The sequence below is a fragment of the Tamandua tetradactyla genome, chromosome 1 (assembly GCF_023851605.1).
Source record: "Tamandua tetradactyla isolate mTamTet1 chromosome 1, mTamTet1.pri, whole genome shotgun sequence".
Classification (NCBI taxonomy): domain Eukaryota; kingdom Metazoa; phylum Chordata; class Mammalia; order Pilosa; family Myrmecophagidae; genus Tamandua; species Tamandua tetradactyla.
The window spans coordinates 134,053,948-134,075,323 of record NC_135327.1 but is presented as its reverse complement, the minus strand read 5'-3'; the positions used below and the strand labels follow the sequence as shown (position 1 = coordinate 134,075,323).

Sequence of the window (21,376 nt, the reverse complement as noted above, 5' to 3'; positions counted from 1 at the left end):
TGCCCTCACTTTAACGGCAGACACCATGCAAGACTGAGATTTCAGTTTACGTTGTAAAGTTGCTACTCTAACAATAAGATTCTGAGTCTGATTTTCAGAGATCTCAAGTCTACGGCTACAGGAAATAAAATTTTCCTTCAGGATACTCATAGAAACCTCTACATCTTTCAGACGGCACTTAAGTTCTTGTTTGAAGCCTTAAGCCCATTCCTTTCACCCTTTAATGTAGACAGTATATCTAACAACAACCAACCAACATCTCTATAACTCTTATTCCTACAAAACTCTGTAAAGGTGTCAAAAACATTATCCCCCAGAGTCTGGCTTCGTACAAGCGAAGCATTAGGAGAATCGAATGATGATATTTTGACTATCTCCTTTGCCAACTCAGTCCATGGATTGGGAGTGTCATTCTGATTATGGGAATCAGAGTCCTTAGTGTCTCTGAGCCCAGTCAGAGTAGAAAACCATTCATAAAAACCCATTTTTAAGATTCTGTTCCTTAAGAACCACTCCTGGTACCAAGATGTATTAGTTAGGGTTCTCTAGAGAAACAGAATCAACAGGGAACACTTGCAAATATAAAATTTATGGAAGTGTCTCACGTGACCGTAGGAACGCAGAGTCCAAAATCCACAGGGCAGGCTGCGAAGCCGATGACTCCAATGGATGGCCTGGATGAACTCCACAGGAGAGGCTCACCAGCCAAAGCAGGAATGGAACCTGTCTCCTCTGAGTCCTCCTTAAAAGGCTTCCCATGATTGCATTTAGCATCACTAATTGCAGAAGATACCCCCCTTTGGCTGATTACAAATAGATTCAGCTGTGGATGTAGCTGACGTGATCATGACCTAATCCGATGAAATGTCCTCATTGCAACAGACAGGCCAGCACTTGCCCAATCAGATGAACAGGTACCACAACTTGGCCAAGTTGACACCTGTCCCTAACCATGACACAACCTGATGGGGATTTCATGCCCACAATGGAATCTATTTTTGTGTCCAGGGTTACAGAGTGTTGTTTTTGACATACGGTGTCAAGGATAGGAGAGTGATTTTTGGATATCTTGATTGTTAGCCTTACTAAAACTACATGGATTTGGGAATAGCTCTGAAATAGCAAAGAAAAGGAGATAACCTTAGCTTAAATGGAAATGGAAAACATACTTCTCCAACATGCTCAGACTAAGAAACTCAGTAAATGTGGTTGGTAAAAGGGCATGTTTGTTACTTTGAGATTATCTAGATACCTAAGGATTTCTTTAGAATACTGGGGACTGGCACTATGACAACAAAAATGATTTCCACACCTTCTAGTTGATGATTTACAGGCAATGCTGGGGTATTTGTGGAAGCAAAGGTTGGGTCAGGGGCTGGATAGAGATGATGCTACTTGGAAATTCTAGAGAAAAGTGGATTTGGAGAAGGTAGGATGTGGACTTTGTATCCAGGCAGTTTCTCTACCACTAGAGACTACATCAGAAACTTCTAATATCCTATTCTTAAGACTTTCAAAATCTTTATCTATTCCTGTGATTTTTAGAGGTCAAGAGTTCTATGTCAAGAACTATGCCAAGAGTTCTACTGTGCAAATTCAGAAATTTGAAGTTGGTTAATCCCATGATTAGTTCATACTTGGTAGTTCTCTCTTACAAGTCCTAGGTACTGTATTTACTGGACTGCTTATGTGTCTGTCACCTCCTAATTTGTAGCTCCTCTGAACAGATAGAACCTGCATTCATATTTATGCTCCCCAAGTGAATTTCACTTGGTGGGGTTGAAGATGCCCAGTAAATGTTGGCCAAATAAAATAAATAATTAGGTATTCCATTCTAGGTAGAGAGGAATAGGGATTTTTTTACATTGGTTCTCAATGAATTGTCTTAAAAATGAATGAAAACGCAAACAATAAATCAGATTCTATGGAGAAAAGCATTATGTACATGATATTAGATATAAAATTTTGCATATCTTCTAACATTTTTCTTCATATATCAAGCAGAACAAAAACATAGGAAGAAAAAAATAATTCAAATAATTCAACATATTGGAAATAATTGTTGCTATTGGTACATTTTTAGCATATTCTTGCACTATTTAATTTTTAGATTGTAAATGATATTAAAATATTTTGAAAATTTACTCATGTATTTTCAAAATAAGATCAATATCCTTACTTAGACTCTAAAATTATTACTTAAAATCATTCTCTCTCTCTCTCTCTCTCTCTCTCTCTCTCTCTCTCTCTCTCTCTCTCTCTCTCTCTATGTGTATACATATCTTTCTTTTCAGCATATATAAATACACTTTCAGATTTGAATTCAGGTTTCATTCACTCATAACCACTACATGCTGCCAACTATTCTATTCTAGGTCCTGGGAATAATTCAGTGATCAAAACAGATGAAATCTCTATTCTAATAGAGCTCAGACTACAATTCATGCTAGTTGATCACTTTCTACATGGCTCATGGCACTATTCTAAGTTCTTTAAGTGTATTAGTCTGCTTATTCTTTACAATAGTTCTATGGGGTAGGCACATTATTTTTTCCATTTTACCAAACAAAACCAAGGAACAGAGAGTTAACGTGTAAAAAGTCCTTTAAATAATGAATAGCAGAGTGAGAACATAAACCAGATACTCTGGCTCAAAATGTGTAGTCTTAAACACAGTACAATCCTGCAAGACTGCCTCTCACCATACACGAGCATCAAAAAAAAAAAAACTTTTCTTAATGTTATTTTTCCAGATATAGAGGATGATCATCAAAATTTGATCATAAAAAATATACAGTACTTATTTCTTCAAAAGCTATTTATTGCCCTTTAGAATTGATAAATTCCCATTCTGGTGTGCAGTATAGAAGCCTTTTTAGGAAAAAGGAATTTCTTCCACAGATATTCAGACCCCTGTCAACAGACAGCCTTCAGCTGTCAACCCTTCCAGGAAATATCTCAGCTGAAGTGCATCTTGCCCAAGATCAAGTTCCTTCCCCCAGTGACCCATATCCAATGCACAGCCCATGTGGGGGCAGAAAAGACCCAATGTGGAGCAACTCTGAAGGCTCATCCGAGTTTCAGAATTCCCCCTACAAGTGCCTGTGGCCGTAGTTGACAGTGTATGCCAATTCAACCTTTTCTCAGTTCTGTCCATCTGAAGAGCAAGTCCCCATATGAAAAACACTCTAATACACTTCCTCCATGTTAACCTGTCTCTTAGAGTCTGCTCCTCTGGGAACTCAACCTATAACACTTCCCAGTATTAGTTTCAAAGTGCCAAATTTCCATCTGGTAAGTAACACCTATGGATGACATAAAATATGTAGGGTTATGGATCAATATCCAGGAGAAGCACAATAAAAAGAGGTTTTATTTATGACCTTGACAAACGCAATGGGGTGCAACCTCATCAGGAAATAAAGAGAAGCCAGAGATGATTTTACACTCATTCTTTTCCTCTGCAAAATGTCTATATCTCATGGCAGTACTGCATTCACAATCTTTTTAATGCTGTATAAAACAGATCCTAGTTATTTAAATAACTTTTTATGGTGCTGATTTTCCATGTCTCTAAATAATTTTGATCACTCGATATTATCCGACAGAACAGTTTTAAGCATAGGAGTTGTTCCCCCTCCCCCACCGCCTTTTTATTTTAATTCTCTGCAAGAGGTGAACAAGAGAAAGGTACCCATAAAGCACATCTATTTTTATCATTGTATGTGGACATGTATGTATTGATTTATGAAATACTTTAAATGTTTATTTTGGGTATCATATTAATATCTATTGGAAAGGAGGATGGTCACACAATGTTTGGGTCATACAAAACTGAACCATCCAGTTGTCTAAATGAATTTTTTAAATGTATCTACAAGTTATTTGACATCATGTAGACGATATCTCTGGGAGCTTGGGGATGTGTTTATGGATTCTCAGATCTGCCTCCTTTAAAGCTTTCCGTGCCTTAGCTTCCATGCCTCGATACTTTTATTCATACAGCATCAAATAGGGAAATACAATTTCTTTAGATGAGTACATTCTGCCAATTCACAGACACAGTACACTCAACTATACATTAACTTGTCTAATTCCTATTTTTCTCCCTGAGTCTCTTAAGTTGATACTACTTCCTTCAATTGGATACTGGTTAAATTCATCATGGTACAATCATAGAATGGAACACTACATAGACAGTAAAAGTTTTATAGGTACTGCCATGGAACAATTTCCAAGACATGCTCTTTTAAAATTTTAAGATTATAGACAATCAGAATAGCATGAATCCAATGTGTGTGTGTGTGGAAAAATACATATATGAGACACACATATACCTACATATACAAAACATACATTTTTCCCTGAAATTGCCATGGACATTTTAAAGAAAGGTGGTGCTGTATTTGCAATAGTGTAAAACGTTTTCTTAGCATACACTATCAATAAAATATGTTTATAATACAAACCAGCTTGTCCTAAAATATGCCTCATTTTTCCTATAATTAAGCACCTAAGTTTAAAATGTGTTTAGGTATAAACATTTATTTCTTCTTTATAAGAAACAAATAAACAATTTAGGAACCATTCCAATACTAGTTTAATTTTTTTAATAATAAGTCATTTTTTTATCTGTGTGTTTTTTTTTTTTTGAATATTCTTAGTATAAACAATGTGTTTTTTTTTTTTTTTTCCGCATGGGCAGGCACTGGGAACCAGGTCTCCGGCATGGCAGGAGAGAACTCTGCCTGCTGAGCCATCATGGCCTGCCCGACAATGTTTTCATATAGTGTTTTTCTTTCATGCTCTCCTGATATTTAATTGTTAAACTTCTTTAAAATTTATTTTCCAATTTAGAACGGATAGATACCAAGTATGAAAATACAGAATTTTTAAGCTGTCAAAATATTCTACTTAATAAACATCTTACTTCTTTTTTTTAATAATAATTTTGGCAAAAAAACATTGTTTATTTTCTCCTGATTAACTTGAAACACCTTGAGGCATAAGATTGGCACCTAAGAAAATAATTTCAATATAAATATTTGCATTCCACTGTTCCATATGAGGATTCCCAGGAGATGGGACATTTGACTTTAAAAAAAAAAAAGTCTTAAAAAAAAAAAAAAGACTTGACTTTCAGTCCAACCCATGATAAACACGACTTTTTAAAATTAGCATGCATTGTTGACTGCTATTTCTTCTGGACAAAAGCATGCACAACATAAGAAATAAAGGACATATTTCAATATAAAAATTTAAGACAGCATTTAAAAAGACAAATCAAGAATCTTTTTAGGACTTAAGGGTTTTTTTTTGTCTCATCACATCTGTATTTTTCTGCTTATGTTATTTTATTACTTACTTTCTTGGAATTTGAAGAGCTAAAATTGAACCAGAAAGCTCTCCTCACATTCCGAAAAATAACATTTAATTAAAATGGACAGAAACAAGTCTTTTTTTTTTATTTATTAATTAACGGAAAAAAAGAAATTAACCCAACATTTAGAAATCATATCATTCTACATATGCAATCAGTAATTCTTAACATCATCACATAGATGCATGTTCATCGTTTCTTAGTACATTTGCATCGGTTTAGAAGAACTAGCAACACAACCGAAAAAGATAAAGAATGTTAATATAGAGAAAAAAATAAAAGTAATAATAGTAAAAAACAAAACAAAACAAAACAAAACAAAAACCTATAGCTCAGATGCAGCTTCATTCAGTGTTTTAACATGATTACTTTACAATTAGGTATTATTGTGCTGTCCATTTTTGAGTTTTTGTATCTAGTCCTGTTGCACAGTCTGTATCCCTTCAGCTCCAATTACCCATTATCTTACCCTATTTCTAACTCCTGCTGGACTCTGTTACCAATGACATATTCCAAGTTTATTCTCGAATGTCGATTCACATCACTGGGACCATACAGTATTTGCCTTTTAGTTTTTGGCTAGATTCACTCAGCATAATGTTCTCTAGGTCCATCCATATTATTACATGCTTCATAAGTTTATCCTGTCTTAAAGCTGCATAATATTCCATCGTATGTATATACCACAGTTTGTTTAGCCACTCGTCTGTTGATGGACATTTTGGCTGTTTCCATCTCTTTGCAATTGTAAATAACGCTGCTATAAACATTGGTGTGCACATGTCCGTTTGAATTTTTGCCCTTAATTCCTTTGAGTAGATTCCCAGCAATGGTATTGCTGGGTCGTATGGCAATTCTATATTCAGCTTTTTGAGGAACCACCAAACTGTCTTCCACAGTGGTTGCACCATTTGACATTCCCACCAACAGTGGATAAGTGTGCCTCTTTCTCCGCATCCTCTCCAGCACTTGTCATTTTCTGTTTTGCTGATAATGGCCATTCTGGTGGGTGTGAGATGATATCTCATTGTGGTTTTGATTTGCATTTCTCTAATGGCCAGGGACATTGAGCATCTCTTCATGTGCCTTTTGGCCATTTGTATTTCCTCTTCTGAGAGGTGTCTGTTCAAGTCTTTTTCCCATTTTGTAATTGGGTTGGCTGTCTTTTTGTTGTTGAGTTGAACAATCTCTTTATAAATTCTGGATACTAGACCTTTATCTGATATGTCATTTCCAAATATTGTCTCCCATTGTGTAGGCTGTCTTTCTACTTTCTTGATGAAGTTCTTTGATGCACAAAAGTGTTTAATTTTGAGGAGTTCCCATTTATTTATTTCCTTCTTCAGTGCTCTTGCTTTAGGTTTAAGGTCCATAAAACCGCCTCCAATTGTAAGATTCATAGGATATCTCCCTACATTTTCCTCTAACTGTTTTATGGTCTTAGACCTAATGTTTAGATCTTTGATCCATTTTGAGTTAACTTTTGTATAGGGTGTGAGATACGGGTCCTCTTTCATTCTTTTGCATATGGATATCCAGTTCTCTAGGCACCATTTATTGAAGAGACTGTTCTGTCCCAGGTGAGTTGGCTTGACTACCTTATCAAAGATCAAATGTCCATAGATGAGAGGGTCTATATCTGAGTATTCTATTCTATTCCATTGGTGGATATATCTATCTTTATGCCAATACCATGCTGTTTTGACCACTGTGGCTTCATAATATGCCTTAAAGTCAGGCAGCGCAAGACCTCCAGCTTCGTTTTTTTTCCTCAAGATGTTTTTAGCAATTCGGGGCACCCTGCCCTTCCAGATAAATTTGCTTATTGTTTTTTCTATTTCTGAAAAATAAGTTGTTGGGATTTTGATTGGTATTGCATTGAATCTGTAAATCAATTTAGGTAGGATTGACATCTTAACTATATTTAGTCTTCCAATCCATGAACACGGTATGCCCTTCCATCTATTTAGGTCTTCTGTGATTTCTTTTAACAGATTTTTGTAGTTTTCTTTATATATGTTTTTTGTCTCTTTAGTTAAATTTATTCCTAGGTATTTCATTCTTTTAGTTGCAATTGTAAATGGGATTCGTTTCTTGATTTCCCCCTCAGCTTGTTCATTGCTAGTGTATAGAAATGCTACAGATTTTTGAATGTTGATCTTGTAACCTGCTACTTTGCTGTACTCATTTATTAGCTCTAGTAGTTTTGTTGTGGATTTTTCCGGGTTTTCGACGTATAGTATCATATCGTCTGCAAACAGTGATAGTTTTACTTCTTCCTTTCCAATTTTGATGCCTTGTATTTCTTTTTCTTGTCTAATTGCTCTGGCTAGAACCTCCAGCACAATGTTGAATAATAGTGGTGATAGTGGACATCCTTGTCTTGTTCCTGATCTTAGGGGGAAAGTTTTCAATTTTTCCCCATTGAGGATGATATTAGCTGTGGGTTTTTCATGTATTCCCTCTATCATTTTAAGGAAGTTCCCTTGTATTCCTATCTTTTGAAGTGTTTTCAACAGGAAAGGATGTTGAATCTTGTCAAATGCCTTCTCTGCATCAATTGAGATGATCGTGTGATTTTCAGATGCAAGTCTTTAAGAAACCTGTACTAAACTGCCTTTCCTTCCCAGAAATGAGTATTCTCAGAGTAATTTAACATCTCTCTCCTTTACTAGAGCATAAAATTTATCAGGGTAGAGTTCAAGCTTTTCTTGTTCTCCTCTTGGAGAGAAGAACTTAGTAGAGTGACTGTCGCATAGTAGGAATTCAATAAACTGTTGGTAAAAAATGGTTGAATGCATGCGTAGCATTATAACACATAGCAAGATGTAACCCTTTCTTTTGGGCTGCATTATAACATATCAAAAGAGGTAATCCTTTCTTTATGAAGAAAAAGCAAACAATGAATGTATTGGTATGTTGGAAACAGAATCTAACCAGGTATCTTGAAACCTGGGATCTACTTTCTTGACTGCACTTATTCTCTGATGACTCTCTCCATACTTCAGATAAGTAAGATGATAAAAAGAGTGACAGATGATTTTACATGATTTTGAAGTCTTTTCCAGCATAAGATATACATTATGTGAAATTATCTCTTGCTTCCCAAAAATTCAACCACAATAACAAAAGCGATCTACAGTTTTGTCCTGAACATTTGTGGTGTTTGTTAATGAAGTAACAGGTTATCTTTAATGGAAGGAGCTTCCACCAGAGCTTCTGGTCTGTGACTTTAATGGAATTGAGCACTAGTTTACAAATATAAATGGATTAATCTTTACACGGTTTTCTCATCCAGCTCCTATAAATTTCTAGGACTATTTTGTCCCTCAAACAGGAGTATCTTAACTAATAAACCATTCCATAACTACTTCCCTCCATATCTTTCCCACCTCTACTTCCTCCTTCTCCACCACCTTTCAAAATGACACAACCTGAATTTCCTTAGGACATCATGTAGAATCCCAGGATTTACAAACCACAAGGAAACCTTTCTCATCTCCATTCATATTTAAGTCACCAATGGAAAGAGAACAAGTAAGATCTTGAGGCAGGAAAAAAGGGAAAAAAAGTGGTTAAATGTCACAAATATCCTTCATCTTATATAATATAGGGAGATAAAGAATGTCCGATTTCTGCTGAGCTTCAATCAGAGTTATTCCACTCTCCATATATGGGAAGTGGGCTCCATCTGAAAGATCCTTCTGTCACCTGCTTAATTCAGATTTAAATAATTAAAGGAAGGACAAGAAGGAAGAATAGAAGAAGAGGAAGTGGAGGAAGGAGGAGGAGGAGGTGGTAATAGAGGAGGGAGAAGTTAAGGGAAGGAGAAAGGAGGAGGAGTTGGTGTGACCATGGTCAGATGGCCTGAGCACAACTGATAGGGAAGAGGCTTTCCTGATGGCTGTTCTCCCCTGTGCCTCAGGCCACTGCCTAAAATGGGGTCTCAACTTCCTTGCTTGCATTTGTCCAGGCTTGCATTTGAGGAGGGCTTCTTACCTCTGGGGTTCTCCTCGACCCTACTGGCATCCTCATCAAAGTTTGCAGCTCTTCTGCTGACTCCGACAGAGAGACAATTTCACTATAGTCATATTCTTCAAGCAGGGCTGGGCTGTTGTTTGTTCTGACCTCTTTCCCAGGAACTGTCCCTAACTGGGAAGGTACAGGGGTTTAGGGGCTAAGAAAGAAAAACTTCAATATTACAGAATCTTTCCCTACCAGGGTTATAAATCATCATTGCCAGGGTCATGACTGGTAAAAGTCAGCTCAACTACCCATACAGAAGAAAGGAACACTGACTCTCACCCTCCCTATGCTAATTTTCCACTCATCGGTTGCCTGGCTCAAGAGAGGTAAGATGATTCAATGAGGGGCCATGAGGCCATGGACACTTGAATCAGCCAGGTCTGTGGTCAAATCCTGGTTCTCCCACTTACAATATGCATGATCTTCAATAATGATGATGACGATAATGACGGTGGTTAACAAGTATTGAATCCTTACCCGTTGCAGGACACAGTTCTCAAGGCTTTATACGAACCATTAATTGTTTTACTTATCACACCAACTTAAGAGATCTGTACCCGATACCCCTTTCTACAGGTGAGGAAACATAAGCATAGAGAGGCAATGTAACTTGATCAAGTTCCAGCTGAGAAATGGCAGAGACGGGATTAGAACCCAGGAAGCCAGCCTTCAGTGTCCCTATGATCTTTTGCGAATATTTCCTCTCTAATAACTTAACATCTCTGAACCCTACTTTTCTCATCTGTGAAAGATTTCCAACCTAGTTTTCTCATCTAAGTTTTCTCATTTTTTGTGAAATAATAAACCTAGCTAAAAAGATTGGTTTGAGGATTAGAGATGATCTGTGTTCAGCACCTGCAGACAGTAAATATTTATTATTATTATTATTACTACTGATATTCACAAACTGCTGAGCAGTTTTACAGTGAAATGAGGAAAATAAATGGATTTTTTTACATGACTACTTTAGTATAAATGCTATTAACAAATCAAGTATTGTTCTATATAATGTATTCTATGGTAAATATCATTTACATTTTAAGCCACTACCAATTCCATGTAATTTAGGGTAGTTTACAAACTATTTAGACCATGATCCAGCAGTAAGAAATAGATTCCATTTAGCAACCTGCACACACATACATGCATAACATGTCTTAATACATTTCATTAAAAAATTCTTACTCTTAAAATATGCAATACTCACTGATATTTTCTTTCATATTTTAAAAAAACACTGGCTGTGGCCTATTAAATTGATTTCATACTCCATGAACAGTCACACCACACAGTTTGTAAATCACAGGTCTAGAGTAAGGGTTGCAAACTATAGGTCCATGGGCCAAATCAGGTCTGGAATCCATTTTTTGTATATAAAGTTGTACTGGTACCAGCCATGCCCATTTGTAAATGTATAACCTATGGCTGCTTTTCTGCGGTAATGACAGAGTGGAGTAGTTATGACAGAGATTGTATGGCCCATATAGCCTAAACTATTTACTATCTGACCATATAGAAGAAGTCTGCCAGCCCCTGGTTTAGAGCAAGTATTTGCCCTTGCTGGGGAGGTAGGATTGGGGTGAGAAGCAATGAGACTGGAAAAGGAATAGGACCCAGATCCCGAATGATCCTGTATTCCAAGGAGGGTTTGGATTTAATTTTGTGGGCAAAAATGAGCCATTCCCATGAGGAGTGAACCAGTGTTATATCAACAGTCTCCAGGGAGCCTCTAAAACCCTGAAAATTCAGCTTCTTAGGTGGAGATGAAAATTCCATTTTATTCCGTATGCTTTCCCAAGCTCCAATGGTAAATATGCCCTGTGAAATCTACCAAAAGTAAAATTAGCCTTTGCCTTGCTTTGACTACAATCTCGTACAGCTTCTTTTCTGTTTTTGGATAAGGATCCTTGCCTAAGTCATTTCAAAGGGGTTCACAGCTCTGGACTTTTTTCACTGGGCCCACTGGCTCCACCTATAGGTGGCGTTTCTCTTTCCCTGAGGACAGGAGGTAGTGGGGACCCACCATGCTTGACTTTCTGAACTTGCTAACTTGCTGTGGTTTTGACCTAAGTTAAAAGCCCATTAAATTAAATACAGGCTTTTAAATAAGAGGCCAGAAACTTTTTTTCAGGTAAGTAATGTTTAACTCATTCATAAAGCAAATACAGTAAACTCTGCACTATTCACCTATCTATTGTATATGATTTGCTTATGTAACCACATAGAGTTCTTAGTGACAACTTGGATTCTATTCACACTGGATTCAAAAATGATATTAAAGAACCTGCCTTTGACCTTGAGAATCATGACTAAAATCATTATTCTGATGTTCCAACATTAAAAATCTGAAGTCTCATTTTTATATTTTTTCATATTCTAAAGTGTCTGAGAAGAAAAATATGAGGCAAAGGTTTCAATTAATTATTGTGATGTTTTATTTACAAAATTGGTTTTATTAACAGAAGATTTTTAAAGATAAAGAATTTAACAACATGCAGTAAGGTAGATAAATGTATTCAGCTTGGAAATCAAAAGCCCTATAAACAGCTTATGAAAAAAATTTCAGAGAACAAAAATACAATCTAACTTATGATTAACTCTGAATTAAACATAAAGGTGTTTTCCAAAGGGAGGGGTTACAAGTCAAGAGTGAGATGCAAAGAATGCAGAAAGATTAATAAAACCATGCAGGGTCTCATTAATCAAACATCCCAGGTAGCACAAATGATTTGATTTGAAATTGCCTCTATATATACCAATGATGGAATCTCTGGGTTTTTTTTTGTGAAGCAGCCAAAATGTCAGCTTGATAAATGGGGTAATTCTTTCAAAAGTACCTACTCTGGTGTTCTTTATATTGATGAATGTACAAAGTAAAACTAAGATTAATTATTTACTGAAAATCTAAATAAAACTTTGATCATTTTGACTAAGAAGATTTGATTTTCTAAAAAATGAGCTTACCAAACAGCAGCTTTAAACTGAATCTCAGTTTAAAGGGTTGAACATGAAATAACCACAATGTTTACTGCAGTTAAAATATTGAATGATTTTAGTTTCCCAGCAGACCATTTTAGATCAAGTAAAACTAATATCTTTTACTAATATCATATATTAGGGCTTTGAATTATAAATAATTTATGGAAATAATGTAATTGTCTATATAATTCAGGTCTGATATAAAGGCACTTGAGTAACAATTAGATTAATGTTCCATTTATATGACACCTCTTCCCTTGAATCATTTGAAAAATATGATAAAGCTTTGTCTCCAAGTCTATCTATACCAAAGTGAAACAAGTAAATTAAACAAAAAAATTCTTGCCTATAAACAGAGCCCAGTTGCAATTTTTAATAGCCAAGTAAAATGAAATAATTAATACTGGCAATACCCACCACAGCCCTTGCAAAGAAAAATCAGAAGGATCATTGTCCAGTTAATATGAATGACTTATACAAAACAAAAAGAAAAGCAAACAAATGACCACAAAAAATCGTCTTCCTAACATTGTTAATATCCGCAGGGACAGTGACTTCCTTGGTAACCTGGTTAGAGGAACAATACTAGCGACTAAATTTATTTGGCGATCTCTTTTCGCAATCATTCCTTTCCTCCTCTCTTATGCGGCAGCCTGTGTTTCTTGGGTCCCATGATTTTCTCTTGCAAAATTTACTCTCTTTTCTTGGTAGAACACATCCTCAGTTACTTCCTGAGAAAGGGTTCATGGGAGATGAAATTTGTTAGACCTTCAAATTCTATCCTTCCATTTAACTGATAATTTGGTAGATGCAGAATTCTGGCTTGCATATGATATTGCCTCAGAATTTAGAAGAAATTGGTTTACTGTCTTCTAGCTTATAATCAAGAAAGAACTGCTATTTTGAAGTTCAATATCATTCTGGCACTTGGTCCTTTGACTAGAACTACTCATCTTCTCTGAAAGCTACTGAGAGCTTCTCTTGGCCCCAAGTGTTATAAAATTCAATGATAATGTGCCTTAGTGGAACCTTCTTTTTTTCATCCTTTATACAAGACTTTCAATTCTAGAAAATATTCAATTCATTTAACTGATGATGCCCTACTCTCTGTTTATGGTTTGTTCCATTACTGTCGCGTTGTTATTTCACAAAGATTTCCTTAACGCTATGTCCAACTCTTCTACTGAATTTTTTTTCAAATGCCATTGTTGTCAGACCTCTTCTGTATTTTTTTTTTCCTAAATGGGCATGCTTTACTTGTCTCAATTAATTACGGTAATGTTTTATTTATTTACCAAATGGTAAATAATATTTTCTCTTATGTCTGAGACTATCAATGAGTTTTTTTTTCTTTTTTATTGCTGTTTCATTGTCTCTTCATAACCTGTTTTCTACAAATTCTTTTTCCTTTATATCTAATTTGGATACCGTATTAATGCCTCTATTGAAATATCTGGTGAGACTCACGGCCATCTGCTCATAAATCAGATTGGACACTAAAAATTGCTTAGACTCCCAGTAGGGCTTATAACTAAAGGCACATAAATTGGTTCAATTTGGAAGTCCTCTGAGGATATATAGGAGTTTTCCCTTGAATTTGTTCCATTCATAAAAGACTCTTCTAATCTTTTTTATGGAAGTTATAGCCTAGTGCCAGGCTCTGGGAACCTAGGGGAAAGAGAGTTTGGAAATTCAAAATGCTCTAGAAAAAATTTCTCAATCTTCAGGTGTTTAGAAGCATTACCTTTTCCCCAACTGCACCTGGTCCCATCAGTCAGAAAGCCTATGCTTCATGCTCTCCTTAACTCTTCTGTTGCCATAGAAAGGGGGACACTTGATTACAGAGAAGGGAAGAGGAGTCTGATGTCTGGATTACTTCTTATTCAAACTTTCAACCAGTCTTCTTATTTAGAGCCCCATTTTATTCCAATTTCAGAGATTCTAGTACTGCCAGTTCCTATATTTGGGGGATGGGGGTTTTCCCTGATAGAAATCGAACTGCTTCTCAGTCTACTTGATTTCAGTTTATAATCCAGCTTTCTTGGTTCGCTAAATTAGTGGCCACTTACCTCTAGAGCTTTCAGCTTTCCAAATGCCACTGCTGCTGTCCTCACTCAATCTCTTTTCCTAACATCATTTCTGCCAAGTCCTTCCTCATTTTCCTAATGGAATACCTACATTTAATGAGTTTGGAGGGAAATGTGAAGGCTAGTATGTGTGTTCAACAACACAACAAAAATCCTCTCACTACGTTTTAATTTTGTTTTATTCTTGAAAATGTTTGGGTAAGAAATTCAATTGTTATTGTAGTAATACCTTTACATATGGGTATTACACATATTTTCTATCAGAAATAGTTCAGTAGGTATAATCTTTAAATGTTAATCTAGTAAACTTATGAATTTGGAGTGCTTTGTCAATGAGAAATTACTGTTCTTTGATTTGGAATAACTGTTTTACTGTAATGGCGTAAAATAAATGATATCTGTTTGCCTCATTATATGTGCCTAGTCATAAGCTCCCCCTCAGAGTGAACAGCCCAGCTAGCCCTGCCCTCATGCTAACCACAACTATCAAGAAACACTTATCCACGTGGTATGGATGGTAAGAGCAGCCCTCAGTTTCTCTTAATAGTCCCTGCTGCTTTTTCTCCAAATGGCCTTTGCCACAACTGCTTTTCATACCCTAGAGTTTGAAGCTTCCAATTCCCAATCCCCAGTATCTGCAGGAAAGCCCTACCCCTTCCCACCTGAGCACAATAAAAGCAAGAGCTGGGAACCGTTCTCCATCCCTACTTCCATGGACCCTAACAGGAGCCCAGGTTAGATAAATCCTTGTCCCCTCCACTGCCCTCATTCTCCCATCTCCTCCTCCAGGATCTTTGATCTAATAAAGCTGTCCTTTCATGCCTTCTCAGCTGCTTGGCTGTGTTCACACCTATTCACCTAACATCCAAACATCCAAAACAACTGGAAGCCCACAGGGTGACTTGACAATGACCGGTAGCTCCCAAGTATGAATGCCTTCATGCTACTCTCCCTTCATGCTAACAACTCAACCTGCCACTTAAGTTGTTAGCACAGTTGGGGAAGGCTCCACTGCTTGCTGGTGCTCATTGGCACTGCTTTGTGCAAGCTTTGGCTTCGGTTCTGTGGGATGTTTGTTGGTGCTGCCTTGGTGCACATTTGGTTCTGTTGGACATTGCCTAGGTTACACACATCAAATTTGCAGATCCACTAAAGGTCCAGGGATCTGAAAGAGGCATGGGCCAGCTCCTTGGAGACCCCTTAATTCAGCTGCCTGTCTTAGTAGTACAAGTGGGGGCACAATAGGTCCCCACTGCTCCCCAAAAAAGGAGCATAGAACTGGGTAAGGCCAGTGAAAATTCAGTATAAATTAACTGGCTATTGTTCTGTGAAGATATAGAGGCCGACACAAAGTATAGGAGGAGCTGCTCCCAGGTCTGTGTGTCCTAGGTTACCCAGTGAACAAGGACTCTTGAGCCTGTCATTTTATCTGTCCTTTTACCCAAAGGCCCAGGGAAGACATTGTCATGATAAAGGGCCCTCCATTGCTCAGACATGTCTGAACTGTGTCTGTCAGACTTTGTGCGAGGGAGCCACGCTGTCCCTGGGTTAGGGACTATTTCCCCAGCCGAAACACACAAGTGGGGCATACTCCTGGCTGTGGGTGGTAACATGCACCCTGCCGACCGAAGAGGAAGGGGATCTATTACCTTTCTGTTCCTGCTTTCTTTGCTGCTGTCACTTCTCATCCCCCCAGCCCCATGGGTTGTAGAGGGTCCGGTGCTTGGCTGCAGACCCTAGCCCCTCTGAGAGAGCCTGGAGAGAAAGGCAGCAGGACATGAGACAGGGTGGAGGGCACATCCCCAACTCCTGCTAATTTTTCCAGCAATGACCTGCAAGGTCAAATAAACCTCACAAGGGGAGAACACTGAAACGCAAACCAAAAATACAGCAGAATAGAAATTCAAACCATTCTTAAGGATTTTGTTCAGCAGGAGGGAAAGTGGCTGGCTGGTTGCTAAGGATAATCAACAAAGGGGCCGAAATATTAGTAAATGCTTCCCCCCACCCCCACTCCCACCAGGATATGAGAAAATGAGCAGGCATTGCCAAGGAATCCAAATTACATAACGAACTCTAGGACACTCCCGGCCTCCTAGCTACATTTATCCACAAACATCAGGGTCCCACTATATTTAAAAGCAAAAGGAATCCCTGTACCTGGGGTGAAAAAAATCAATGTAACAGAAAAAGTAAGAGGCCTCCTGCCCAAAATAAGAATGGTACAGTGGATTTATCATTTTGATGCCCATCCCTATAAAGATTTTTCTCAAAGGGACAAAGGTAAAGGGGCATATTAGTTGCTGAGAGTCTTTAATATGGGGTCCAAGTTGTCACTCCTATCCCCAAGGGAGAAAAAAAAATGAGGCAATTGGCTGGTGTCATGAAGACTCTGAGCCTTTCCCTTATTGATTAAAAGAAAAAAACTGAGCCAAGCCCCTTCTGCCAAGGCAGATGCCCAATGGCAAACAATTAATGTGGCCCAATTGTTATTTTAAAAGACTGAGATGATGCAATGGGCATAGCATTTCTTTGAGCACTCAAACAAACCCACAGTTTGTCATCAGCCCTGGAGGAGGGCCTCCTTTTCACCAAAATCTTCTTACAGTAGTGGAAATTTCTTACAGTTAGCCCCTCCTTCCAAATTACCAGGCAGCCTCCTCAGCCTTATCAGCAGGTCTCACACTATCTGGAGGCTTGGATGGGGTGGCACTTTGGCAGGACATGAGGATGACACATCAGAGTCACAGATTCTGGTTTATCAGGCCTAGGTCGGCACCCTGCAGGGAACCACCACTTCCTCCTCTTCCTGCATATCAAAGGTCCATTCCCTCTGCCCCCCTGGGAGCTGTAACAGTTCTTATTAAATTGCTATCCTGAGTGATGGCACTTTTGTTCAGACTCCCCCACATTGATGGTATTGTGCTTTAATTGTTGCCTGGAATAAGATAAAATCTTTGGCTCCCTTGGTGGGCCATGGCAAATGGGACCCTGGGGAAATGGCCTGCACCCACCAAGGTGATAAGCACTACCTCAGTATTGCCTAAGACAACTGTGGCCCTCTAATAACAGCGTTATTAGAGATTTAATGGATAAGACAGTGCTCATTTCTATCATTTCTCCCTTTAAAAGCCTTGTTTGGCCAGTTCCTAAAGCCTCCACCAATGAAAGGCAATTAACCATCAGTTATACCAACCTTAATGCACAAGTCCTGCCCACCAAAACACCTATTCCTAACATCATCCACTTAATAAAAGACATACCCAGGAGCATGGGCAATTGCTTTCTGTGACTGACCTGGCCAGCATGTTTTACTTAATGCCAAGACCTAAACGAAAAAAATTAAAAAAGAAAGATACAGAGAAAATCCCTAATCAGACCAGAACCTTAATAAATGGTCTTTAAAAAACTCCATACTGGCATTATATAGCTGATATCCAATTAAAGGGTGACTGTAAAGAAGGTCTTTAAGAGGACCTAGCCATACTCACATATCATCTACAAAAATGAGACTGGAGAGGAACACCCTATTAAATACAAGTTACATCCATCTTTGTCAAATTCCTGTGTATTGTCTGGTCCTCTAAAGACAGACAGATTCTCACTACCATTAAACAGAAGCCTACCTGAGACACTGAGGCACATACAACACCTGTGATTCTTATCCATGTTCTGGAGATAACACGTCTCACATCTCTCACTCTCATTAGAGCACATGTGAAAAAACAAAAACAAACTATATATGTACTTCTGCTTTCCACTGGGGAGAGGCCAACGATACACCTTAGAATTGTAACGCAAGCCATTTCCAATGCTATACCCTTTGTTCCCACTGAGAACAGATTTTAAACTTGAGACCTTGGCTACTTCCGAATATGCCTCTTAGAATCCTTGGACAAGCATGGCAAATTCAGGGTGCTTATTAGGCTCTTAAAAATGGAGGTGTTTACAAGGCCACAACTGGTCAGCCTGCACATGCAGATTCTGATAATACCATGGGTGAGCATGGTATTAATTTTTTACCATTAATTAACTTTAATTAATATTAATGGGTATTAATTCCCAGCAGGAGATCAGCCCGGCCGCTAAAGTCTCATTGATAGAGTGGAACTGGTATTTACCGGAGAGCACTAAGCCTGACAAACAGGGCCTTTCCAAATTAAAGGAGAATATGGCTTCCCTCATGCTTAGCCCCTTGCCCATGGAACTTGTAACAGACGATGGCACCCCCATTGTCTCCAATTCTATGTAAATGGTAAGTTCCCTGAGATAAACAGTCTGACATGGAAAGAGAATCAGTATACCTTACAAAATGGCAATGCTCTCACTGTGTACACAATGCAAATTGTGGCTCGCTGGAGGGCCACAGCATATCACTTGGCCTCAAATACCCCACTTACCTAAGATCGCTGTCTGATGTCTGCAGTTAGCAGAGCTGAAAACACTCTAGTTAGCCCTTCCAGATTCTCTGAGCCACCATCCCCTAATTATCAGAAATTCCTGGGTGATGGCCAAAGGGCGGGCAGGGGAAGCAAGAATTTTCTAAAAAAAAAATTTTTTTTAAGAGGCTATTGTGGGGAACTCCACATTTGGAAACAGCTGGCAGCCCCATCCATTTCCACACACTTGACTCACCATACTGGAGTTACTGCTCAATGACACTGCCAATAAACTACCTAAAATTCATCCTTCACAGCTAATCTGGGGCATCCCTCAGAGACTGCCCACTTAGACCCTCAAGCTCTCCCTACCAATTGGCAGTCTGGGCCCTTGGCACCTCAGGCGTCAGAGGCTCCTCTGCCCTGGGGAGGTGGGCACATAAAAGGATTGCTTCTAGGCTGTCACTGGCCAAAGTAGTTACCAAAGACTGTGACTTGTACTCCAGAACCAAACACTGGCATCCCAAGGAGGGGGCCACGTTCCTCACAAACCCCATTGCCATATTAATTACATGGGACTGCTTCCCATTACTGTTAAGTCTGCCAAAAAGTAGAGATTTAAAGCTCCCAAACCAAGCAGTGAAATGGTCTTGGTCACTTTTAGAGGTGAAGAAAAGTTACATCTGGTGGATGCTATCACATCAGAAGATGACCTCCTTTTTCCCTGCAATGAGTGCCCATTACCCTCACAAAGCAAAACCCTGAGGCTGGAAAACCCCAAACATAGAGCAAGCCCTGAGAGAAAGCATTATACAATTTCTCAGCAATGGAGACACAATACCAAATCCAATTGTCATGACACAAGTAGTAGATTCAGACCGGTCCTCACCAACTGGCACAATGTCAATGTTCACCCTATTTCTGGGTTTCAGTAATTTTGCTAGCTGAATAGTTCATAGGCTGACTTACCAACCCATAAGACCTCATCATGCAGGCCCTGGAACATTCAAACTATATTGGCTAACCTTAATATTGTACCCAGGGATGGGATAGAGGAGATTGCTGCCTATCGTTCCTCAACTACCTGTGTCCAGTATGCTACCAAGCAAGGAAGATGACCCAAAGCTATACAACCTACATGTCAAATGGTTCTTGGTAAATGATTCTCGGTCTAGAGATACTCGAAACTAGATTTCATACAACACCAATGGCCTCACAAGTATAATTATATCAAACCTGCATGGCTAACTGTCCCTACACCAGCTCTCCATACATACTATTCTAAGACAAGAGTTAAGATTGCAAAGACAACCTAGAAGAAATTAACACATAATTAACATATAAGTTAGACAAAATATATTCTTCTTGTGGAGGGAAATGCATAGCAAACACATAGCCACAGTGTTTGCTAGGTACCTCCTAGACTACCCCCTAGAAGTCATGGAGCTCTGTGATGACAATCATTTTACAAACCCTACAGATGTATCATGACTAGAGTTGCCCAATGGAATTTCAAGTCCATGACAAAATTCCCAATTCTTTTTAGACTTGGGAGGGATACCCATCCCCAGGTTGGGCCCCAGAGATCACTACCTCAGACAGCATTGCCCCAGCCCATGAGTTTGCCATTGGATAATGACCTTGCCTCAGAAGGCATCACCCAGCCCATGATTCCATTACTAGGGAAGATTTCACCTCTGGTCAAAGTTGGAGTACAAGACTTACAGCACTGTTTACAACTCTGGGACTCAGACTTGGAACTATACCCCCAACAAGATTGCCAACTGCCTTCCTTGGAAGCTCATATAGTACCTGAAAGCCTGCAAAACTATAAGCCACCCTTTCCATGATTATAAATTTGCTCTGAGATTAGCAAACTCAATTAGCAAAATTGGTTAGTTAAGTAATGTCTCCCTAACTATTCAGATGGTGACCAATGCGTGCCCCGAGAGCCCCTTCCTGACATCTTTTTCCCATGTGTACTAACATGGAGAAATGCTCTCCTCAAAGTCCTAGAGATTCCCTACACACAGCATCATGAGTACCGCCTAACCCCTAATCCTATACTGACATCTCTACATTCCCCATACTTCTCCCCATGACACCTAACCTGTCTCCTTGGGGATATTTACCCACTGACAATTTTTCACATGTCCCTGAAATAGCAGCCTATAAGCTACAACAGAACTTACTGGGTAATGCACCATGCACACACCAGTTCCCCAAAGTACCACCAAGTACTTTACCCTACTCTGCTGATGTGGCGGATGATTCACTGCCCCGGACAATGGTCAAGCACCCCTGGGTACCCTAAAGCTATGAGATGACCCCAGGGTGGCTACTATCTGCCTTTCCATAAATCTGCCTAATAATAAAAAGTTGCAGGTCTCACAAACCCAGACTGTGATGATTAAATTTAATTTATACACCACTTATCTTACATTTTATATCTGCCCTGGCCCCCTGGCCCCTTGATCAAATGTCACCAACTGGCCATGCAAACAAAATTATCTTCACATAGCCCT

General features: G+C 38.7%; 1 protein-coding gene and 1 pseudogene across 2 annotated transcripts in view; both read right to left on the bottom strand.

Moving 5' to 3' along the window:
• LOC143679162 (uncharacterized) overlaps positions 1-19,408 on the bottom strand; it is a 39,331-nt pseudogene extending 19,923 nt beyond the window's left edge.
• Positions 1-21,376, bottom strand: part of SEMA3E (semaphorin 3E) — a 292,458-nt gene that overhangs the window by 176,409 nt on the left and 94,673 nt on the right. The window lies entirely within an intron of this gene.